Here is a 26,229-nt window from a genome sequence, read left to right as displayed (position 1 = left end):
CCCACATTGGGCTCCCTGCTCAGCGGGGAGCCTGCTTCTCCCTCTCACACTCCCCCTGCTTGTGCTCTCTCTTTCTCTGTCAAATAAAAATAAAATAAATAAAATAAAGCCATTCCAGCTTTCTTTTCATTGGTGTTAGTTACCATGGTATATTTTCTTCTATCTTTTAAAAATTTTAACCTATATGTGTTTTTATATTTGTAGTATCTTTCTTACAGGCAGCATTTAGTTGCGTCTTGTTTTTCTTTTTTAATCCAACTTGACAATTACTTCCTTTTAACTGATGTATTTAGATTACTTACATTTAATGTAGTTATTGATAAGATCAAATTTAAATCTATTGTCTTGCTATTTGTTTTCTATTTGTCTATTTTTCTGTTTCGTTTCTCTTCCCTCTTTTGGTTTAATCAAAAAATGTTTGATTCCATTTTATCTCATTTGTTGGATTTGTAGCCGTTGAGGAGAAACTTTCCTTTACCCTCTTACGTTTAAGGCTTGGAGGCCTGCAAAATAAAATGAAAAAAAAAACAGATTAATAAGAGAAGAAACTGATTTAATCATAGACTCACACAAAGAAACATGACTCAAGTTGTTGATTAGAATTTGGGGCTCAGTTACCATCTTAGTAGTGGATGGGGAGGGGCACAGGGGCACTTCTGGGACACCAAGTGACTTCTTAGAAGTGGGGGTGGGGAGAAAGAGCAACTTGTTGAAAAACAAGTGACTTTTTGGAAAGATAAATAGGCCCTTAGGAGAATAGATAGGAGATACGATAGTTTTGTTATAATGTCTGCTTGGGTGTGGTGCTGACTTCACTCCAAAAAGGGAAGATGAGAGTTGTTCCCTGGGAGGGGATTTATGACAGTTGAGTTCTTTTGGAAGGTTTTGTTTTTAGGCAAATAAGGGATTTCAGGAACTCCAACGCCCTCAGCTCAAAAGAATTTTTTATGCTGCAGTGGCTTATTCTGGATTGAGTTATAGTGTGATAACTCTTTCATTTGTTATTTTATTGGTGGTTGTAGGGTTGACAGTATACACTTACAACTTGGTAGAGTCTGCCTTCTAGTGATGGTATCGTTCATATCATATTGTATCAGCTAGTATAAGAATCTTAAAATAGTATACTTCCATTTCTCCCTGACTAAGCTTTGTGCTGTTGTTACAGACTTTATTTTTACATATGTTATAAACTCCACACTCTAATGCTATTTTTAACAGTCAATTATCTTTTAAAGAGATTTAAATAACAAGAAAAAACCCACATATTTATACTCACAGTTACCACTTCCTGTGCTTTTCATTCTTTGGTGCAGATCCTTATTTCCATCTGGAATCATTTTTCTTCTGCCTGAAAGACTTCCTTCAACAGTTCTGGTAGTGTGGGTCAGCTAGTGATGAATTATTTTGCTTTTTAAAAAAATGGCTCAAAATGTCTTTTTTTGGCCTTCATTTCTTGAAAGATATTTTCACAGGGTATAAATGCCTAAGTTGAAGGTTTTTTCTTGGTGTATTTTAAATACATTATTCCCCTCACTTCTGTATTATGTTGTTGTTCCACATGAGAAATCTGCCGACTTCATTTTTTCCCCTTTTTATGTAATGTGTCTTTTTTCTTTGACTAATTTTAGCATTTCTATTTACCACTGGTTTTACGAAATTTGTTTATGATGAGACTTGGGTTAGTTCTTTTGTGCTTAGGGTTCATTGAGCTTCTTGGATCTGTAGACTTACAGTTTCCAATCAATTTCGAAAATTTTTGGCCATGTTTTCTTCAGATGTGTTTTTGGTTCCCATCGCTCTTGTCCATTTGCGGCTCTCGTTACATGTGTATTAAGCTTTTTAAAGTTGTCTCACAGCTCACTGATGCTCTGTTCATCTTGTTTATTCTTTATTCCCACTGTATGGTTCGTTTTGGATACTACCTTTTGAAACGTCTTCAAGTTCACTAATAATTATTTTTGTGATATCTAATCTGCCATTAATCATATCCATTATATTTTTCATCTCATATATCATAGATGATGTTGGATTTGGGTCTTTTTATATCTTCCATGTCTCTACTTAGCGTGTTAAATTTTTCCCTCTACCTTCCTATACTTAAGGCATATAGTTATAATAATGGTTTTAATGTCCTTGTCTACTAATTCTATCATCTCTGCAATTTCTATGTCAGTTTCAATTGATAGACTTTTCTCCCCATTATGGATAATATCTTCCTGCTTGCTAATTTTTTTAAATGACAAACATTTTGGCTTTCAACCTCTGGGTACTGAATATATTTTTGTTCCTTTTTAAAAAAAACCTCTCAATTATTTTAATGCTTAGTTTTGATAAAGTAAGTTTCCATCCAATTCTTTTATGTAGAGCAAAATGTACTAGTTTAAAAAAATGTGCATTCTTCAGCTTTCTCCTATACTTTTTTTTTTTGCCTATCTTTCAAAACCGAACACTGAGTATTTTTAACATAAGTAATGTGATGTTATATGTACGTTCTAATTGCACGTTTTAGTAATAAAATAACTCCATATTTTGGTAACTCCTAGTTCATTTATAAAATGAAAAGCTTTCTATCAAAATACACTTTTCACTGGGAAAAATAAATAAAACAGACAAGTGGATCTACACAAAGTAAAAATTAGCTTTGGTAGGTTTCAGCGCAGGACAGTCCATAACAAGCCTATTTGCCCTTATTCCGCCAGAGCTGTTCATCTTCTGAGTTAAGATTTTTCAAAATATTTTTCATTGAGATTATTATGTTGACATTTGTTTCTCATTCCACATCATCTTCAGCCAAGCTCTGCGCAGTTACAATTTCCCTGACTAATTGTTGGAAGCTTGGTCAGAACCATCTGGAACACTGGTGGTGGAAGAGTTTGCTGCCACACTTGCCGTACATGCTGTGGCTGTCCGCACACAGCAGTTGCATTTGTCAGATGATCTACACCCTTCTCATGTTCACCTCGAGCTAGCAACTGTTCTTTAAGGAAGAATTTCTGAATAGCTTCGGCATCTTTAAGGTCCAGTAACTTGAAAAGTCCAGCTCTCTCCTTGGCAAGCTTTTGTTTCTCTCTTGGTTCTCGAAACCTATTCTTAAGCTGGCGCCACTCCGTCTCTGGTGGCGGAAGTAAATACAGTACCCGATGAAAAGAGCCCTGTAGACACCTGCGGCGATGGTGTTGTTCTGGCCCACCATCTTCTCTTGACTGAGGAGCATGAGTGAGCTCGGCGGCATGGGGATCCAGGCGACAAAGCAGTAGGCTGTGAACCCTCGGTGTGGACCCCACTGCTCCCACCTGACACCTGCCATGAGGGATGCAGAAAGGCCTCTATTTGTGATCTTATGAACACCCTTGAGCTTTGTTCTGAGGTTGATTAAGTTATTGGGAAACATTTATATCCTTTCAAGTTATTCTTTTAAGCTTTGGTAAGACAAAAGCAACCTTTGGTCTAGGACTAGTTTTTTCACAATACTGAGGCAAGACCCTTCTGAGTACTCTACCCAAGTCCCCATCATGAATGAAAGTTTCTACTCTGACTGGTGGGAACAAGAATGTGGCAGGTGGAATTCTAAGATGACCCCTAATGACCCCCACCTTTATAGAATCCCCTCGTCAATGAGTATAGTCTCTCTCGGAATTACGTTTTTTAATACTGCACAATTGATGTCGATAAAGGCTGATAACACTCACCTCATCAGATGAGCCCTTAAAGAGGACTAGGTTCTTCCTGACAAAAGAAATTTGATGACAAAAGGAAATTCTCCCTTGCTGGTTTTGAAAATGGACAGGACCACATGGTAAAGACCTGAAATTAACCTCTAGGATGAGAGCAGCCCCTACTGACAGCCAGTGAAAAAATGGTGTCTCAGTCCTAACAACTGCAAGGATCTAACTTCTGGCAACAACAAAAGAGTTTAGAAATGGATTCAGCCCCAGAGCCTCCAGAAAAGAACCCAGCCCATCCAACATCCTGGCATCAGCCTGTGAGACCCTAAGCAGAGAACCCAGGTAGCCTACATTCAGACTTCAGATTTAAAGAACTATGAACTTGCAAATAGATTTTATTTCAAGCCACTAAGTATGTGGTAATTTGTTACACAGCAGTTGAAAATTAATATAAGGAACTATTCTTGGCCTCTGTGACCTCTGAGAATGTGTTTTATGTTCTGCTTTTGGTTGGCCTCAAATATTTCTCTCATGTGCATATCCGATCAATACTTGGTGGAAGACTGAAGTGGGACCTTCTACACATCTTTGGAGTTCTATTTTGTGTTTTCTTCTTTCTCATACTCAACCTTGAGAACTCTAGTCTCCTTGACCTTTCTGAACTCCAAGCTGTGTGTACTTAATTCAGGCAGGCTGCTAGGCTCTGCCTGAGATCCTTCTTCTTGCACTTTTGAAATTCTCTCCAGGCTGTAAACTGGGGAACAATAGATTTTGTCTCATTTGTTGCTGCTGTTGTTTAATTTTAACTAGACTCCACAGCTAACGTGGGGCTTGAACTCATGACCCTGAGATCAAGAATCTCATGCCCTGACGACTGAGCCAGCCAAGTGCTTGGTCCCATTTGTTTTCTCTCTCTCAGAGATCACTGCCCTTTGTTGGTTGATGTCTAGTGTCTTAAAAACTATACTTCATATATTTCATCTGTTTTATTTTGTTGTTTCAAGACAAAAGTAGAAGATGTCACTTTTTTAGTAGTGTTATATAGTTATATTATTTTTATAATATGTTGGTTCTAATTTGCATTTTAAAAATAAGCATCTTGCTAAACATTTTTCTCTTTGGTTCATTATACGTCATACTTCTTGCTATTTTTCAGTGTTCGGCTTAGTGCCTTACATGTAGTAAGCACTCAATAAATGCTTGGCTTGGTTTTTAAATTTGACTTTTAAAAATTCACCATTCATTTGCAGTAACCTTTCAGAGATATCATGGATACTATTACTTGATTTCACATTAGTTGTTATGAGTATCATTGCATAACACACCAAAACTGGTTATTATAATATATTGATATATGCATGTAAATGTAAATGTAAATATATGCTCTACTGTCTTAGTCTGGCTTCCCTAAGAGCAGCTAACTCTTGTGGGCAGGTAATTTATTTAGAAATATGGTTTCAGAAAGCAGATGTGCATACAAAAAGGAAGTGAAACAGAGAAGGAGGAAAAGAACCAATCCAAGCACAAATAGAGTTGGCCACCATTGTAGAAAATTGGTGTCTAATCCATCCAACTGGGATCTTTTGTAAAGGTGAAAAAATGAGTCTCAGAACTTTCTGTTCAGGGATCAAGGGGGAAATCATTTATCTATTGTCTCCTGTTCTCCAGTGGTCAAGAGTGGCCCTATATGTATTAAACTCCCTCACGTTTTCTTGTTGTCCATGTGTGAATGCAGAGGGAGTTCCTGCTGATAGGGTCAGAAAAGCCTCAGGGAAGGAAACAGAACATGTATGACACTAGCCAAGGAGAGACAGTGTCCAGTTGCATCTATGCAAAGCCAGTCCAAGTCTGAATGCAACTGGTCATTGCAGCAGTGGCTGGAGTAAGAGGAGACGCCAAGAGGATTCTGGAATGGTGTGGAGGGCTTGTCTAATACACATAAAATTCTGCAAGTTATTTAACAATAGAATTTATTACTAGTTTCTAACAGTCTGAAATTGACATCCATGCAATTTTGAGTAGCCTCCAGCTATAAGAACACTAAGAATCCTCAGGAAGTGTTAAGAAGGAGCCACTGAAGATAATGCACCCAAATCCGCAGTAATATCCTTGGAATAGTATTTTTTCCAGCTCTATTGAATATATAATGACATATAACATTGTGGAAGTTTAAAGTATTAATTCGATACATTTATATATTGCGAAATTATTGCTACTGTGGCATTAGCTAACACCTCGATCACATCTCATAATTACCATTTCTTTTTTGTAGTTAGAACATTTAAGATCTACTCTCCTGGCAAATTTCAAGTATATGACATGCTATTGTTAATTATAATCACCGTGCTGTACTTTAGATCCTTATAACTTACTCATCTTATAACTGTAAGTTTGTATTCTTTGACCAACATCTCCTGATTTCTCCCACCTCCTAGCCTCTGGTAACCACTACTCTGTTTCTACAAGTTCATCTCTTAAAAAATGAGATCATACAGTATTTGTCTTTCTCTGACTTATTTCACTTAGCAAAATGCCCTCAAGGTTTATTCATATTGTCACAAATGACAGGATTTCTTTCTTTTCCATGGCAAATGATATTCCATTTACACACACACACACACCCATTCATCCATTGATGGACACCGAGGTTATGTCTATATCGTGGCTGCTGTGAATAATGCTGTAATGAACATGAGAGTGCAGATACCTCTTTTAGACCCTGCTTTCATTTTAGAGTAATACTTTTTAAAATCATTACTGTTAAAGTTCTGTTTCTGGCCAAGATGTAGTAACAGTCCAGATTTACCTTCCTGCCTAAAACAACTAAAAAACAGGCAAAATACACAAAGCAAAGCTTTTCAAGACACTGGATTTTAGGCAATGAAAGACAGTGATATATGAGAGACAGGAAACAAATGTAGTGAACCCCACTATTGCCCCAGATTATTGCCTTGAGAGGGTTTCAGGCCTGTGGCACAGGAAGAGGGGAACCAAGTAGAAATGGTGGACTTCTGACTAGAGGAGATGGGGCTAAGGGTCCAGGAATACCAACGGAGCTAGAGTTCATGGGACAGATGATTTGAGAGAAGAGAACTATACAGATTTAGAACTTCAAAGATCTTCAAAATGCCCCTTGAGTATTTAGCTGAGAACTGAGCGGTGCATATGTACAAGGAAACTACCCAAGATTGGGGAAAGGACCATTTGAAAGGATTAGAGGACACAGTACCTAGTGTTCACACAGAGCTGATAATAGTACCTGTGTTCAGCAGCCTGACTGCAAGGTCTCATGGTTCATGGAATGTTGTATTCCGAAGGTTCTTGCCTCGGTAGTGAGGAATAATTAACTCTGGATTAAACATGCTTCTTATCTCACCTAACAAATTTTATAAGCAAGACCGAAAAGAATCAAACTGTTTCCAAGTAATGTAGCTACATCCCAGAAAAAAAGCTTAAGAATATTTATAAGAATACATAAATATTCAGCACCCATAAAATTCACAGGGTCTTGCATCCAATAAAAAAACTGGCAGGCGTGCAAAGAAAAGGGAACTTTGACTCACGATGAAGGAACAAAGAAATTAATAGAAACTGATTCTGACTGACACAGGTGTTATAATTAGACAAGGGCAATCAAACAGCTATTCTAACTCTTTTCCATATGATCAAAAAGTTAAGGAGAGACGTGGAAGATGAAACTGAAACTTCTATTGATAAATGTTATGTGTGAGGTTCGATGAAAAAAATAATGGAATTAATGACAAAGTAGACATTGCAGAAGAAAAGATTAGTGAACTTAAAGAGATAGCAATAGAATTTATCTGAAAGGAAATACAGAGAATAAGAAGATTGGGGAAAAAATTAACAGGACATTGGTGAGCTACAGGACAACTTAAAGCACTCTAATGTGTAATTATAGTAACAGAGGCAGAAGAAAGATAGGGAAATAATGGCCTAAAGATTGCAAGTTTTATGAAAACAAATAACGTATGGATGTAAGAATCCTAAAAAAAATCCCTATGCGCAATAATATGCAAAAACTACACCAAGGAACACCGTAGACGTCTCAAAACCAGATGTAGAGTGAAAATCGTAAAAGAAGCCACAGAAAAATGTCACATTTTGCACAGAGGAACAATGAGGATTTCCACAGATTTGTCGTCAGAAACAATGCAAGCAAGAACATAATGGACCAATATCTTTCTTTTTTTTAATTTTTAATTTTTATTTTTATTTATGTGACAGAGAGACAGCCAGTGAGAGAGGGAACACAAGCAGGGGGAGTGGGAGAGGAAGAAGCAGGCTCCCAGCGGAGGAGCCTGACGTGGGTTTCGATCCCGGAACGCCGGGATCACGCCCTGAGCCGAAGGCAGACGCTTAACGACTGCGCTACCCAGGCGCCCCAGTGGACCAATATCTTTAAAGTACTGAAATGGTAAAACTGACCATGTAGAATTCTATACCCACTGAAAATATCTTTTAAAGTTGAAAACAGAACAAGTACTCAAACACAAACGTTTATAGCAGCATTATTCACAATAGCCAAAAAAATGAAAACCACCCAAATATCCATTAACAGATGAATGGATAAACAAATTGTAGTATAAACATAGAGTAGATTAGTATTTGGCCAAAAAAAGGAATGAAGTCCTGGTACCTGCAACAATGTGGCCGAGCCTCAAAAACATGCTAAGTGACAGAAGGCAAAGACAAAAGGTCACATGTTGTATGATGTCATTTATATGAAATAGCTGGAATAGGTAATATAGAGGCAGAAAGCAGAGTAGGCTGGAGGGAGGGAGGGGGGAGGCGTGAGGAGTAGTTGCTTAATGGATATAGGGTTTTCTTCTGGGGTGATGAAAATGTTCTGGAACTAGGTAGAGGTGGTGGTTGTGCAACAGTGTGAGTGTGCTAAATGCCACTGAATTTTGCACTTTAAAATTATGAATATTATGTGAATTTCATCTCAATAAAAATCTATCACTTAACCATGGATGAGAAAACTCAATATAGGAAAGGCGTGAATTCTCCCAAATTGATATTCAGATTTAATGCAATTTCTATCAAAATTTCAGCAAGAATTTTTGTAGCTATAGACAAGATTATTCTAAAGTTTATATGGAAATGGGAAGGAACTAGAATAGCTGTAACAATTTTGAAAAAAAAGCAAAGTGGGAAGAGTCTCTCTGATTTAAACATTTAGTACATAGCTACAGTCATCAAGAATGTTTGGCATTGGTGGGAGGATAGACACAAAGATCAATGAAGAGAATAGAGAACCCCAAAATAGACCCATACAATTGTAACCAACTGATCTTTGGATGGAGTTTCTAAAGCAATTAAGTGCAGGAAGGATAGCCTCTCAGCAAATGGTGGTGAAGCAATTGAACATTCGTATGCAACAAAAAGAAAAAGAAACAACAAACAACCCAAAAAAATCAAAATCAAAAAAAGCTTTGACTTCAACCCACCATGGGCCTTGATCCCATGACCCTGAGATCACGGCCTGAGCTGAAACCAAGAGTTGGTCCCTCAACCGACTGAACCACCCAGGCGCCCCTGAATTGTAAGATATTTAAAACGTACATCATGGTGTTGCGGTATTTGCACACATTGTGAAAGGACTCCCCTCGTCCAGTTCATTAGCACGTCCACCATCTCACATATTTATCTTTAAAATGAACTGTTGATACAATGTCTCAACATGGATGAATCTCAATATAAATTATGCAGAAGGAAAAAGGCCAGATATAAAAGCATATATCCTATATGATCCCATTTACACAAAATTCTAAAGGATACAAATTTACCTATAGCGAAAGAAAGTAAATTAATGCTGCTGTTGTCTAGCAATTATACTCGATTCAGCTATAAAAAAAATTATGAAACTTACAGAATATGAACAAAGTTGTTTTTAGAGGTCTTTAGTGTTTTCCAATACCAACAAACCAGTTCTCTGAACCTCTGGACACAACCAGTGTGTTCACAATTCAATTCAATTCTGACACTTAACTACTACCCAGAGTCAGCATAGACCCCACAAGTTAAGGGCTCTGTCCCCCAAGACTGCCCCTACTTCCAGTGCCAATCACAAGTCCTGGACCTCCTATACTTCTAACCAACCAGCTATAAATCGGCGCTTCCCATGATCCCCTTCTCAGGTTTAAGAATTTTCTCCAAGGGCTCACTGAACTCAGGAACACACTTTACTTACAGTTTCCAGTTTATTATAAAGGATATTAAGAAGTCTACAAATGAACAGCCAGATAAAGAGGTACATAGGGGGAGGTCCCGTGCACACGAGTTTCTGTCTCCATAGAGTTGGGATGCACCAGCTTCTTGTTACATGAGTGTGTTCACCAATATGAAAGCTCTCTGAAACCTGTCATTTAGGGGTTTTTCTGGAGGTTTCATCTCATAGGCAGAATCAATTTTTAACTCAACCTCTGGCTCCCTCCCTCCACCTTCAGGAGTTTGGGGGATGTAGCTGAAAGTTCAAGGTTTCTTTTTTATTCTTTTTTTTTTTTTTTAAAGATTTTTGTTTATTTGACAGAGAGAGACACAGCAAGAGAGGGAACACAAGCAGGAGGAGTGGGAGAGGAAGAAGCAGGCTTCCCGTGGAGCAGGGAGCCCGATGCAGGGCTGGATCCCAGGACCCTGGGATCATGACCTGAGCCGAAGGCAGACGCTTAACGACTGAGCCACCCAGGCGCCCAGAAAGTTCTAGGTTTCTAATCAAGGCTCCATGTTTCTGGTAACCAGCCCCCTTCCTGAAGCTATCTAGGGACCTGCTGAGAATTGCCTCATTAGAATAAAAGATGCTCCTATCATTCAGGAAGTTGCAATGAATTTAGGAGCTCTGTGTTGGGGCTGGGGCAAAGACCAAGTAAATTCATAGCCTTAGATTTATAAAGAAGTCTGTGTAAATGAACAAAATAAGTATTCGTAGAAACAAATTAAAGACCAAAAGCTATCAAAACCTGGAGGAAGAAAACCATGAATTTAAAATCAGAAATAAATCAGAAACAGCAGTCAATAAAATTTTGTAATAAAATCCACAAGTCAGTCCTAAAAAAATTACAATATGTGAAAATTACGTATATTATAATTACAATATTAACATACAATGAAAGGGAGAGCTTTATAAAATTATAGGAGAATATTATGTACGAGTATATGCTAAGAAATTGGAAAAATCTTTTTTAAAAAGGGAGAAATTGGGTAGTCGCATATTTAAGGAAGAAAACAGAAGTTGGGTTAATATTAAATAATATAAGCAAATGGAGACAGAAGTTTTATCTGTGAGTTCTTTCAAATTTTTAAGAAAGATAATTTTTAACTATTTTAAAAGTCTCATAACCAGAGATTTAAAAAAGAGAAAAGAGGGGCACCTGGGTGGCTCAGTCCGTGAAGCATCTGCCTTCAGCTCAGGTCATGATTCCAGGGTCCTGGGATCGGGTCCTGCATCAGGCTCCTTGCTCAGTGGGGAGCCTGCTTCTCCCTCTGCCTGCTGCTCCCCCTGCTTGTGTTCTGTCTCTCTCTCTGACAAATAAATCAATAAAATCTTAAAAAGAGAGAGGGGGGCGCCTGGGTGGCACAGCGGTTAAGCGTCTGCCTTCGGCTCAGGGCGTGATCCCGGCGTTATGGGATCGAGCCCCGCATCGGCTCCTCCGCTGGGAGCCTGCTTCTTCCTCTCCCACTCCCCCTGCCTGTGTTCCCTCTCTCACTGGCTGTCTCTCTCTCTGTCAAATAAATAAATAAAATCTTTAAAAAAAGAGAGAGAGAGAAAAGAAAAAGCAAAACTTAGTCCCTTAGGTATTCTGTATCAGGCAGACATTGTTCTCAAGCCTCTGACGTATATTAGTTCAGGTAGTTACTATTTTTATCGTATTATGCAAGTGAGGAAAGTAAGGCACAGGGAGGTTAACTGGATTCAGGCCTAGGCAATCTGGTTCTAGAGTGTGTGCCCTTGAACCACAGCACAAAAGATGGCACCCGGCTTTCATTTTGTTTGGAAAAATTGCATAACATTCATTCCGTAATTGGTAAAAAAAATTGTGTGAACGGGAACGCGGTATTCAGTATCATATAGAAATACACAGGAAAATATCTCAAGTAAATAATCACGAACCCAAATCCGACAGTATAGTCAAAGAATAACCTGTTCTAATCAAGTAGGCTACATCGCAGCAATAAAAAACAGTAGCTTTTTAGAAGTCACCTAGCATAGTGTATCTTTAGATGGCTCTGTCGGCTTGAGATGCCGTAAAGAAATACCACAGACTGGGTGGCGGAAGCAGCAGGAATATGTTTTCTCACAGTTCTGGAGGCTGGAAGTCCCAGATCAAGATACAGCAGGGTCAGTTTCTGGTGAGGGCTGGCTTTCAGGCTTCCAGAAGGCCATCTTCTCACTGCGTCCACACATGGTGGGGAGAGAGATACAGAGAGTGTGCTCTCTGGTGTCTCTTCTTAAAAGGACACTAATCCTAGCAGATTGGGTCCCACCCTCATGACCCCACTTAACCTTAATTACCTCCTCATGGCCTTATCTCTGAATATAGTCAACTTGAGAGTTAGGGCTTCAACATACGGATCTTGGACCCAATCCACTCTTCAGCACGTAAGCGTGTGATCTGCACATGGAATGCTATCAATACACTAGATAAACTCCACTCATTTTTAATGACAGTACTTCAAAAGTCAGCAACATATATGAATACTTTCTTAGCAGGGTAGAGAAATCCATCTCAAATGAATAGTTAACCATCTTTCTTCACGGTGAAAAATGAAAAGTATTCGTGTTAAATCTTAAACGAAGCAAGGATGACCATTGTCGCTACGATTATTCGATATTATTTGGGGAACTCTATAGCAAAGATCATGAAATATGGGACAGAAATGAGAAGTAGTATTACCAGATAGGATAAGGTAATTCTTTTATTTTTCTTTTAAAAAGACAATTTATTCTGGAATTCTTACATGAAACATTAGTTGGCTACTAATTTATATAGACGTTTTTGTCATTCAGCAAAATCCTTTGAATTTTTATTTCTTGCTCTGGACTTTCAAATAAAGGTTGTTACTTACAGAACAATAATTGCACTTTAAAAGTCTTTATAAAATACAGTGATAAGTGGAAACATATTTATAATCTGTTGAACTTGGACGAGTCAGAGTGCCACAATTCCTTTTTGCTGAAAATAAATAATTTTCCAAGAAATTTGATCTTGTTTTCTTTTCTTCCATCATGGAAGGACCATGCGTTTTTATTGTTGTTGTTTGTTTTGGTTGTGATAAAAAAAAACATGTAACATAAAAATTTACCATCTTAATCATTTTTAACTGTTCAGTACAATAGTGTTGACTGTATGCATATTGTCGTTGAACAGGTCTCTAGAACTTTCTCATCTTGCAAAATTGGAGCTCCATAGCTACTGAGCCACATGTCCCCCTTTCCTTCTCCCCTCAGCCCCTGGTAACTATATTCTACTTTCTGGTTCTATGAGTTTGACTACTTTAGATTTCTCAGATAAGTGCAATCATGTAATGTGTCTTTCTGTGACTGGCTTTTTCACTAACATAATGTCCTCAAGGTTCATCCATGTAGCATGTGACAAGACTTTTTTCCTTTTTTAAGGCTGAGTCACATTCCATTGTATTCAGTACATTGAAGAGAAAAACAGCTCTTCAGAGAAGAAACCCGAATAGCTCACCTGAACATTAATTAGAAGTGGATTAAAGTTCACTGTCGAAATCCAAACCATAAAAATTGAACATTTACCAAGTATACTCTGAATGGAGAACTTTCCAAAAATAAGAAAAGTTGAAGGCAACAGGAAAAGATTAATAGATTTGATAATGAAATTAAAACTCTGGAACATCGAAAACATAAAATTAGACAGGAAATATTTTAAACAGATACAACACATAATGGCTTATCAGCTTTATCTTCAATATGATGAGGAATATTCCAGAACTAATGGAACATAAGTGAAGAACTCAGTCATGAAACAGAGAAATTAAAATGGTTGACAAATCTAAAATTATATTTAACCTTGAATGTAATCAAAGAAATATAAATAAAGTACTATAATAAGGTTCTATTTCTATGAAATCAATATGATAAATTTTAAAAAGTGGTAATTGGCCCATTGCTGAGGAAAATAGGGAATCTGTGCTTTCATTTCTGGTGGTGCGGCTTTTCTGAAAAGCAATTGGGGAATATCTATTTAGAGCCTTAAAGTATCCATACTCTAGTAAGGCATTTTTAGGAAATCATCAGAGGTGCAGACCAAGATTTATTCACTAAGTAAATCTTTGTAACATTATGCAAAATAGGGAAGATATGGGAATAGCAGGAATGGCCCACAGTTAGGGGTTGATTAAATCCTTTCAGTACGTACACGGAAACAATATGATGCAGCTATTAAGAGGCATTATTATTTTTTTTAAAGATTTTATTTCTTTATTGGAGAGAGAGAAAGACAGAGGTAGTGAGAGAGAGCAGAAGCAGGGAGGAGAGGGAGAAGCAGGCTCCCCGCTGAGCAGGGCCTCCATCCCAGGACCCAGAGATCATGACCTGAGCCAAAGGCAGCCGCTTCCCCGACTGAGCCGCCCAGGCGCCCCAAGAAGCATTATGAAGCATATTTTAATGATTGGAGGAAGTTACTTAAGATATAAATACTAAAGGGAAAAGAATCAGTGTTCAAAATTTTACATCAAGAATTCATCGACTTTCACTTTTCCTCTGCACTTTTAGAAATTCGTATTTTCTTCATAATGTATGTCTTACCTATGTTCGGAGCACGGACAGCATTGTTAGAAAGAACGAGATGTGCGCAGAGTTGGGGAAGGAAAGGCTGTACTTCAGCCTGGCTGGATGGGCCCTGGAACGGCCTCGTCCAGCTTGTCCCGTTCAGGATCCCCTCCGGCGGTATCTTTGCCCCGCGGTCCTTCATACGCAGCAGCACTTGCGGGGCTGCGGGAGGTGGGACGTGTGCAGCTATTCTGTACCTGCCCATTTACCGCAGAGATGATTCTGATGGTTTGGAAGCTCCTTGCCCTGGAGCTGCCGTTGAGATCTGCGACATGGATTATAGCTTCCCCTCACTGCCCTTGGGCCAGCTAAGGGTGCACATGCTACCCTCACCTCCAGACACCCCAAACCAGCCACGTAGGTCCCGACCTCAACTGTTCTTCCTGTGCCATAGCGTTCAGACCCTTCAAGATCATGGGCACCCTAACCGCGCTACTCAAAGTGCGGTGTGTGGACGCGCAGCGTGGACCATCACCTGGGAGCTTATAGGAATTTAGCATCCTCAGTAGAATTAGCATTTTAACAAGATCCTCAGCTGGTTTGTGTACACAGTGGAGTTTGAGAAGCCCTGGCCCCAGGGAGGACACATTCTCATTTGTCAGCATTTCATTTACTAGGCGCGCTCCAGACTGAGAATATCCCGATATTCTTGCGGCGTACAAAGCAATCGTCATTGCTTCTGCTATTCCCGTTCATCACAGAAACGAATGGTTATGGAGCTTGTTGCTTTATGCAAGCCACTGTGGTCAGGCACTGTTAAACGGAAGACAAATGTGAAAAATTAAATCACTGCAACGATCTAAGAGTTTCAGGCCCCCGTGGGAGAGTTGGCCTAAGACGTAAGTAAGACATTGACAGAAGGATGGTATAGACAGTGCTGGCTATTGAGACGGAGAAGGGGAAGAGATGGTTTGTGAATAGAGCAGTTAACAGAGGAGTGAGCTTGGATCTGGGCCCATGGAAGAGGCCAGGCTGTGGCGAGCCCGTCCCTGGATATAGTCATGGTGGATTTGTGGTCTGGGATGGGGATTCTCCAACACTAAGAGACATCAGTGGGACCTGGAAGGCTTATTAAGACACTAATGTCTGAGCTTCTGAAATTGCCTGAGTTTCTCATCCCATAGAGCTGGAGCAAGGCCCAAGAATGTGCATTTCTAACTAGGTCTCAGGTGATGGTAGTGCTGCTAGTCTGAGCAGCCACTAACTTAGAGGAAATAGCATGGGTCTTGGAGCCAGTTTTGGTTCAACCACTTACTAATTTAGGTGGCAAGTAATTTATTCTTTTTTGAGGTTTCTTTCTTTAAAGATTTTATTTATTTATTTGAGAGAGACAGAGAACATGAGCAGGGGGGAGTGGTGGAGGGAGAGGGAGAAGCAGACTCTCCACTGAGCGGGGAGCCCGATGCGGGGCTCGATCCCAGGACCCTGAGATCATGACCTGAGCCGAAGGCAGACGCTTAACCGAATGAGCCACCCAAGCGCCCCTCTTTTTTGAGGGTGCTTTTTGAGAACTGGAGACATCTAATACCCAGCACACAGGTGTTTGCGACAAGTAATGGAGACAAGAGTCTAGGAAAGCATCTTAGTACACTGCCTGGTACATTGCAGGTATTACTAATTCAACTTAGTTTCCATTACCTTCCCCAGAGTTATCCTACGTGACAACGTTAGCCACACATCTTCACTGGGAGTGAAGGAATGGTTCTTGGTGTGAAGGTCACTTGGGGGTGGGTATAGGCTTTTTTTTTTTTTTTTTTTTTGGAGAACCTAGGGGTGAGCCTTCCATCCATTGGCACAAATCAGTTCGTGTGTTTTGTGTGGCTGTTTTGGCCATCTTTTACGCTGATGACAATTAATATTGCCTGGCAGTGGGTGAAAACAAAGATACCTTAAGGCTTAGCCAGACCAGTGGCATTTCAGGCATATTCCCTAAAGGAATGACACGAGAAGTAGAAACTAGAGCTTACATTCCATCAGGGAAAGATAAACATCTATTTTTATTTTAGAACTTAAAATTCCAAGGTGACTCCTTTAGATTTCTTTTTATTTTTGAGAATTTCAAGCAAGCCCGTATATTTGAAAGGGTGTGAACGTAGACCTTTCTCCTTTCTCTGTCTGATAGGGATCTTCTCATTTCAACACCACGAACAAAATGATTTGGCAACTAAAACTACTCATCCCTATCGCAACATTTTGGGGAACTGCTAAGGGTCCTGAAGACACCGAGGTGTTTTTATTTTGGTGCATTTATTGATTCAGTTTTAGGGCCCGCACTAATCCATTGAGGAAAAATAGGACCTTCCTATGTGATACCCAGATGAAAATGGGAAGTGGATGGGTTCTCCTTGTACCGCCATTAGTCCGTGACTCGTTACGGCAATTTGTTTATTAGATTATAGAAGATAGTTAATCACAGAGCCAACCTTTGAGGATTAAGACAGAAAACAAGTACATTTTGGTTGATGTGGAGGAAAGAGAGGAACGTTGTGATGCAGGAGTTACGGCCCAGGTGCTTCTGGGACTCTTAGGGGTCATCCTCCGGACGGTGGGCATCTGAGAGAAGGAAATGAAGCAGGAGAATGACATAGGAAAGGGAACAAGGTTTTCCCACTTCACAGTCTCGCTTGAGGTTTCTAACGAGACTTGGGGCCTGTGTCTTTACCCTCTCAAGAGCTGAACTTTAACAGAGAAAACATGTCACCTCCCAGATTATGTGTCTTTACTGGCTCCACTGGTTGCCTTCTGGATCAAATTTAAACTGCCTATTTCAAGAGCAGCCAGTTTCCCTTCACTCTAGCGGTGCATTGTATAAATAGCCATCATGGGCAATTAGTGTCTCTGACTTTTTTTTCTTTCTAAATAATGTGGTTGAATGATGTTTCATATATTTCAGTTTTTCTCTCCCCAAATCATGTCAAGTAAATGATATTTTCTTACGCCTTGCAAAGTTCATGTATGTATCACTTCAACTGTGATTAAAAAAGCATAAGGGGATTAAAAAAACAAGGATATGAACCAGCCACTCACTCAGATTTTATGAACATAGACTGTTTCCGTCAGAAGATGTCCTTAGGAAAAAAATTTCTGTTTTTTTTTTTAAAGAGAAGACTGTGTATTTTTTATATAGTGACTATGAAGTTACTGTATACCATTAAATGGGAATTTTTTGTTTTTTATTATTCTTTCTTGCCCACCCACATGCGTCAATGTTGTACACATTTGTTGCTCGGTCACTTTAAGCTACCCATAAATCTTTATTCTCAGGACCCCAATAGTAGAAAGAGAAGTCTGTCTGAAAAGCAAGGGCAAGAATATCTTGGACTTGGGTTCTCAAGGAATAAATGATTTCTGAGGCTCAATGCCAGAGGCAAAGACTGAGAAGGAAGGGGTTCTAAACTTGGAGAGGCAGCACATTACCTAAGTGCCGGGTAGAGTCTCCGTGACCACACTCACGAGTGATACGCAGGCCCTTCGGCTCCAGCCTACACTCTTTAAGACTTCTGTTTGGCGATGGAGTATTGTTCCGCCATGACAAGGCGGATATCCTGCCATTTGTGACAACACAGATGGACCTCGAGCACATTGTGCTAGGTGAGATAAGTCAGACAGAGAAAGACGAGTGGTCTGTGATCTCCTATATGTAATCTACGAAAGTCAAACTCAAAAAATCGAGGGGAAAATGGTGGTTACCAGGGCATGGGGGTGGGCGGATGAAATTGATGCTGTTTAAGGGTACAAACTTGCCGTGCGTCGTCAATAAGCCCTAGTGATCTAATGCACAGTGTAATGAATAGAGAAAACAGTGTCGTACTCTAATTACGTAATGTGATATACATCGATACAGTGGCCATCCTGTGACAAGTGTATCAAAGTGACACATCATACACCTTAAATTTACACAATATGTCAAGTATATCCAATTAAAAAAAGACTTCCCGGGGCGCCTGGGTAGCGCAGTCGTTAAGCATCTGCCTTCGGCTCAGGGCGTGATCCCGGCGTTCCGGGATCGAGTCCCACATCGGGCTCCTCGGCTGGGAGCCTGCTTCTTCCTCTCCCTCTCCCCTGCTGTGTTCCCTCTCTCGCTGGCTGTCTCTCTGTCACATAAGTAAATAAAATCTTTAAAAAAAAAAAGACTTCCCGTGTGGGCAATAGAATGATCTAATTCTATTTTCTTTTACATTCTATTTTATTTCATGATCACTGCAGGGCAGGTGGCCAGCATATAGAAGGCAGAAAGGCTCCAAATTTGCCTCAGAGGGTGACTTCAAAAGGTTGTGCTTGCAGACACCCCCTCAGCTGCTTTGTCAGCACCCCAAGCCACCACCCCACACCGCAGCATCTTTCCCTAATGCTCATGGCCCTCTTCGTGCTCTTGTTTTTACTCACTAAATTCATTGGGTCACATGGACTTCTGGGTGTTGAACCGAGGATCACCAGGCTTCTGCCCACCCAAGCCCCAAAGAATCACCTCAGCCCAGTCCAAAGTCCTGTCTTCCAGAAAGCCAGAGCAGAAGGCAAGCTTTAAGAGGGTGAGTTGGGTTTGTGGAGCAGAAGCTGATGGTGGCCCGTCGAAGAACCCTCAGCCCTCACCATTCCCTTGTGCCTCGACCTGATGACTTCCTTCTTCAAGTACCTAGGCCTCTGTCTGAGGGCTTTCTCTGGCCTCTGGAGTGAGCTAGACTTGTAAGGGGGTGTGCTGGAAGTGATGGACAGTTAATGGGTCTAGAAGTAGCCCTCAACCAGTGACTGACATGTTAGTGGATAATACCTGAGACCCCTCACCCTTCAGGCAGGGTAACTCCGACGTGTGCTCTGGGCAGCCCTCCAGAAGCCCCCAGTGAGGCTGAGCCCCAGTTGCCCATAGCGGTCACCTTCTCATGAACTCAGTCGGTGTTGGTTTCCTTTCTTTCCCTGTCTCACTGCCTCTTGTACTATTGCTCCCTTGCATCACCCTTCGGATCCTTGTCTCAGAGTTTGCTTCTGAGGGAACCTAACTGAAGAGCTAGACCACAGGATGTGTGAGGTTATGGCTGCACACACCAACTGGGACCACGTTGTGGAGGCCCCGGATGTCATGTTGAGACGAGACTTTATTCCATGGTGACTGGGTGCTGAGTATTTTATTAGACTCCAGTGCTAGAGGATCATTCTGGAAATAGAAGAGTGAATTGGAGCAGTGGTTCTTAAAGCACGGTCCCTAGACCATGAACATAAGAAACATCTGGCAACTTTAGAATAATGCAGATTCTTGCCCGTACCCCAGAACTGCTATATCAGATAATCTGGGGTTGGGCCCCAGAAGCCTGTGTTTTCATAAAGCCTCCAGGTGAATCTGGTGGCCCTAATCTTTGAGAACTACTGGAATACTGAGTGGAGGAGAGGTTGGTAGCACGGAGACCGGTTATCAGGCTACAGCAAGAGCCTGGTGAGAAACTATAAAGGCCTGAGCTATCAGTTTTGATTCCCTTCTCCTTGTTCTTTCTGCCTTGGCCCTGTGTTCTGCATGCAGTGTACTTAATAAATATTTTGGCTTGATGGCTCCTGTCCCATTATCTAGCAAGAGGGAGTGGTAATAGGAGGGGCAGGGATGGAAAGAGGCCGGGTCAGGTGACTTGGTTCATACGAGGTTCAGCCACCACGTACCACGTGGCATTTTGAGCATCATCCCTTTTGCAGTTCCAGGGACAAAGTCTTCCCCCAAAGAAATCAGGGCATCAGCCAAATCTGATGTCTTCTTCAGGAGACAGCAACAGCTACTCCCCCTTCAGAAATCAAGATCCCATGGCTTATGTGTGTGGAGCCTGAGAAGTATTGTAAATCTGAGAATGAAATCCCCATAAACTGGGTAATAAAAGCTTTTTAGCAGAAATTACTTCCTGAGAAAGGGAACATTGTGTGTGGACAAGGGGGAGGGATAGAGTCTGGGAAGATGGAGAGGAGGTCTCCTGCTAAATGGCCTAAAATCCCCAATTAGTTTGTGTTAGTTTGGGACCTAATCTGTATTATTATTATTATTATTATTATTATTATTATTATTATTTGCTGTTGCTTGAAAACCTTTTTTATTTTCAGAGTCAGCTTGACCAGGGTCTTTATAAGTCATGAGTTTCAGAACCCCATAATTATGCCCTGTAACCTTGTCCAATGGCATCCTAGACTTTCAACGCCTGCTTATGGGCCTGTGGGAACTCAAAGTCCCCCAACAGTCCCCAGGGCTAGGGTGGGTGAGGGAGACGTGGTTGGCAATGGCCCATCCCACCGGGGTACCAGCTCCCAGAACAACAAGGCCTTTGACTGAGGCCTTCACTGGAAACTGGATGACATTCTCTGGGCCAAAAGGAGCAATTGGAAAGGTAGTTTTGTGGGTTGGCTTCCAAGCCAGAGTTGAAATTAGGCTGTAGCAAGTCTGAAAGAAACCTGGCAGAGGAGGAAAAGGCCTTCCTTGTGCCAGGAACTGCACAAACCCATGACCAATCAAACAGAACCAATGTGGTGAGGAAATATTTCTGACTGGCAAAGATGGCTTCACCACCTAGTGATTTACCGTAAGTGGTGACGGCCAGGGTCCTGCTTGGTGGAGTGTGGCCTGTTGAAGGAGAGCCTGGATGGAATGATTTCTGTGTTATTTATCTTTGATTTGGGGAAGAAATATGCCTTTTCAAGAGGAACCGAAGACGGGAAATCTTTTGTGATTGCAAGACCTTAGAAGGGCATCGTATGCCCTTCTTAGCCCGGGAGATTGAATTATTGCTTGAGCTATGTTGCATAAAATTAATGAAAATAAAGATGTACACAGACAAGAATTTACTAGGCATATGGATATCTTTTATAAACAAAGAGAAATAATTCGCTTGAGGAGCAAGCTACGGTTGGCTATGCCAGGGGGCTTTTCAAGTCGACCAGGGTTGCTCTATAGTTTAAATATAAAGCTGTTATAAAATGAATAAGCACGAAACCCCCTACCAGATAGAAAGAGCAATGGGGCCGGCTCGGCCACTTTAAAGCTCCCATAGCAGAGGGGAGGTTATGTCCATTTCTCTCCACTGACTTCTTGGTTTTTCCAGCAGTATTTCTGGTTGTCATAACAACCAGCTGCGGCATAATCGATCTGGACACTGAGTGGCCTACTCAGTTCAGTCATTAAAAACATCGGTTTTCGCTACTTTGGGGAGTCCCAGGATCAGCGTGTACAAATCTGGCAGTGATTGGCTTGATTGCTTAGTTACCAGCCTGCAGGTGGTCAAAGAACTGGGGAAGGGACCTAGAGATAGGCTGGTCATACTTCTTTTTCCAGAAGTGAGGCCCAGAAGGGGAAAGTCACACCCAAGTCACCTGGCTAGTATGTGCTAGAACTGGAATGAGACTCCCAGACCAGAGTTCCCCCATCTCTTGCTACCATCTGGTCAACCCACAGCACCTACTCTTTATTCACAGAAGTAAAACCAGGCTATTTTTTAAAATTCTGCTTTTTCCCAACAGAAGTTAACCCCCAAAGACATATCTTAATTAAGGTAGCATAAGCAAAATAGCAGCAATAACTATAAAAATGACGCGAGATAAATATGGGCATTCTTTGCTGCTTAATTTATTATGACTTTAAAAGGGTTGCAAGAGCTTGCCTTGCTTCTGTGAAATGTAGTGCATTTTTGCAGTTCCCCACAGTTATAAATTAATACAGGCCATTAGGGATGCACAGCTGTGGTGTTCGGACCCCCGGCCAGTCCTACAAATGATACAACTTGTCACAAAACTAGTCCCCGCAGAGGCATATTAATTTCTAATAAATAAGCCCAGTCACTTAAAAAAAAATCGCTTTCCTCTACGAGCACATTCCCATGTTACTGTACACAGAGTGGTTTCGGGCTAGGTATCAGGGGGCTGTATGGGCCCATCTTAAGCCAACCCAAGTGAATGTTCTATGCTGACACTTGGCTACTCCCTCTTGGGAAGTCTAAATTCACAGCTGAGGTGATGTGCTAATGAGAACAAAAACTAACATATTTGCAGGCTGGTTAGCTATTATCAGCAGAGCCAAAAGTTCCCTTTTCAGACACCTAAGCAAGCCTCAGAATCTTTCTAATTCCCAGTGCAACAAAGTCAAGTCTAGGGAGCTTTAGGGAAAATGAGGATTAGACACCAAAAAAGTATCAGAAGTTCCCCCACTCCCCATACCATCCTACAAATTGGCTGAGAGAAGTTTGAAGGAGCTTAGCAACTCACTGGGGAAGGCTTGAGAGAAAAATGCAAACCTTATGCCCCTATAGATTTCTGGTTAGAAGTGTAGTCACTTTGAAACTGGAAAACCAAGGCCAAGTCTTAAGCTTACAGTGGCCTAATGGAGTCAGAGAAGCAAGGTGGTATGTCTGAGGATTGAAGATGTGTGCTGTTTCCTACGAATTGAATCAATGTCTAGGCAAGCCATACCTGGGCGAGCTGTTGACTTCAGACCCTATTCCCCACCCCCCATCTCCATGCCCCGTGTGGCTTCACTCTTCCTTAGTATTTTTGTTTGCAAGACTTCAATGTCGAATCCTGCCTTTCCTGACCCAGGAAAGGAAACGTAGCCTCTCTTTGTGTGAATAATAATAATAATAACAAACCCTGCGATAAATTAATGCAGGAGGATGAATGTGCATCTAGGTGCTAGGAATTTTGATTTATCTCAGCGGCCCTGGGCTTCCAAACAATCCCAGCTGCCTGGTCTCCTTCTCTCTCCTCTCTCTCTCTCTCTCTCTCTCTCTCTCTCACACACACACACACACTCACACTCTCACAGCTAAACAGAAGCACTAAATGTTTGGAGGTAGAAGGGCCCTTGGAGAGCAATGTTGTACTGGGCAGGCAGCTGTGGGTATCACACCATACCGGGGGGGTCATGCCCAGAGTCTCCGAGCATGAAGGGAACTGCCATTTGGAATACCTTCCATTGAATGGAAAGGTAGTTTGATCTTTTTCACTGTATTTCAGTAAAGGAACAATTGACCAGATAATCAGCTCCTGATAAATCACAGCAATCACCAATATACCCAAACTTGACCCGGTCCTGAGGAGAGGCTGATGTAGGACAGAAACCAAACGTACAATTGGTTTGCTATAAATTATTTTTTTCTCTAAAAAAGGTCAACGTCTCCCTGAAGGAACCTCCCTGTTATTAGAACTACCGTGGCACAGCTTTTCAGAAAATGGGATCAAGACATGAGTAGACTAGCAAGTCATCATTTGTGACCCCAAGAAACACGGGGTAATTTAACATGGAGTGTGGTTTTCTCTAAGTGAGACGAAGACCAAGTAAGGAGGAATTTCTTCCTTCAAATTCATTGTTTCTTTTTGACAGGTTATAATTCACACTCTGGGTTGGAAGGTACTTCTGATGCTAATCAGGTGACCGTGGAACCCATTAACTGGTTTCGTGCATTAGGGGATGGAAAGGCACACTGAGGCATAACCCCTACCCTCGGGAAGCACGTAGAGTGATCGGTAAGGCAAGACTAGCACGTGTGACACGACGCCAAGTTGTGCAGCAGGAAAGGGGAGAGGAAAGCCGTATATATATATATATATATATATATGGTCTAGTTACTCCTCACAGCAACGTAGACGAGGCAGTCCTGTTATTCCTGATTTCAAAAGATAAGGAAATGGAGGCTTGGAGACGTGAAGGAGCTTCTGGAGTGAAGCCAAATTTACCATCCCAAAATATGTCTTTTCGGCATGTGAATTATTTTAGGATGATTTTTTTTTTTAAATTTTAATTCCAGTAGCGTTAACATACAGTGTTATATTAGTTTCAGGTGTACAATACAGTGATTCAACACTTGCATACGTCACCCGTCACCCGGTGCTCATCACAGGTGCCCTCCCCATAACCTCTTTCACCCATTCCCCCGCCCACCTCACCTCTCCTCAGGCTGATTTTTTTTAAGAAACAAAAGGCTCCAGAAGTTTTTCCTCTAACTGCCAAAAGGAATGTAGATAAAGGACCTGTTCCAGAGAGGGAGCCATCACCATAGATAACTGCAGTATAATATGAATGAGGTGTGGTTTGTTAAAATTCCTCTCTGTGTTCTGTTGTTTCTGGATAGCTCAGCAAACATTTGTTTACCAAACATGTACTCTTTTTTATTTTCCTGGGCGATGTTCTTTCCTTCCTTCCTTCCTTCCTTCCTCCCTCCCTCCCTCCCTCCTTTCCTTCCTTCCTTCCTTCCTTCCTTCCTTCCTTCCTTCCTTCCTTCCTTCCTTCCTTGTCTTAGACCCCTATCCCCTCCTCCTGTCGAACTCCAGAAGGAATGTAAACCTTAATTGCTTGGCTGCCTGTGGGAGTCATATTCTTTGGAGCCCTTATATGTAATTTTATTTGTATGTAATTTGAATGTTATGCAATTTAAATTTTATTTTCTCCTGTTAATCTGTCTCATGTCTTAGACCAACCAAAAGAATCTTGAAGGGTAGAGAAATTTTTCTCTCCCTAACACTTCCCTCAGTTCACCCAGCTAGCAAATGGCAGAGCTGGAATTGAAGTGCATCCTGTCTCACTCTGGAAATTTCCAGAACTCCCAGGACCGGCCAAGATGGAGTAAGCTCACTTAGTCCCTCTCTCCCACTAATTACAATGGAAAACTCTGGACAAAATGCACAAAGCAACTACCTGAGGAGTGTGGAAAGTAAACAATAGCCGGTGAACACGGGAGGTTAGTAAAGACTTGGAGAACAACCAGTGCTAGTGAGATTCCTGTTTCTTTTTTTCTCTTGTACCTCCTGATTTGATGTGAAGATGGCCCGGGGGCTTGAGTCACAGAACATTGAATTGGGGGTGGGTACCCAACGCGCCAATAAAAGTCCTACTCTTTCTGGCCAGAAAACTGGGGAGAGGGACCACTGAGAGTTAGAGATTATGGGGGAATCCTCATTTTTAATTCTTTTTAATTCTTTTTTCTCTCCTGGCTTCGTCCCGAGGTCAGCCCCGGTTGCAGATCCGCACTGCTGTTGTGCCTATGTCAGTGGTGGTTCGGGCACTCGTAGAACCAGGAAGAGGGATCCCTGTGTGTGAAGAATGTGGGAGGAATTCCCATTATTTTTTTTTCTTTCTCTTCACCCTAAGGGTGGTTCCAGTGATGCAGAACTGTATGACAGTGTGGTGAGGGGAGGGAGGGCTAAAAGTCTGAGAAAAATCCATTTTTCTGGTCAAAGGAATTGGAAAAAGGGGAAGTTGGGAGCCAGAGAACGTCCTAGAGAGAAGAAAGTTGGAAAAAGGGAATCCCTCTGATTCTGTGTATTAACTGATACACGGTTCATCAACCGTGTATCAATGGATACACAGACTCATCCCTGAGCTGTGCGTGAACAGCACAGACCCAAAAGCACAGTAAAATCTCTGAGAACTGGGGGCGCCTGGGTAGTACAGTCCTTAAGCGTCTGCCTTCAGCTCAGGGCGTGATCCCGGCGTTATGGGATCGAGCCCCACATCAGGCTCCTCCACTGTGAGCCTGCTTCTTCCTCTCCCACTCCCCCTGCTGTGTTCCGTCTCTCACTGGCTGTCTCTATCTCTGTCGAATAAATAAACAAAATCTTAAAAAAAAATCTCTGTGAACTGAGCTATGATATAAAGCACTTTCAGGTGCCAAACACACTCCTGAGTGTCACATATACCAAGACAGTAAAGACAATGGCATCGAATCCTGAAATGATATTGGAACCACTGCCTGCAGAAAGTGGGACTAAACTGTGGTCTTAACCTAACTGGGTTGATTT

General features: G+C 41.3%; 1 pseudogene; it reads right to left on the bottom strand.

Annotated features, from left to right (window-relative positions):
• Positions 1-2,770: 2,770 nt before the first annotated feature.
• Positions 2,771-3,193, bottom strand: LOC123001827 (mitochondrial import receptor subunit TOM20 homolog; annotated as a pseudogene).
• Positions 3,194-26,229: the final 23,036 nt, after the last annotated feature.

The sequence above is a fragment of the Ursus arctos genome, chromosome X, assembly GCF_023065955.2.
Source record: "Ursus arctos isolate Adak ecotype North America chromosome X, UrsArc2.0, whole genome shotgun sequence".
In the NCBI taxonomy this organism is placed as follows: domain Eukaryota; kingdom Metazoa; phylum Chordata; class Mammalia; order Carnivora; family Ursidae; genus Ursus; species Ursus arctos.
The sequence above is the reverse complement of the archived record's forward strand: the minus strand, read 5'-3'. Positions and strand labels throughout refer to the sequence as shown.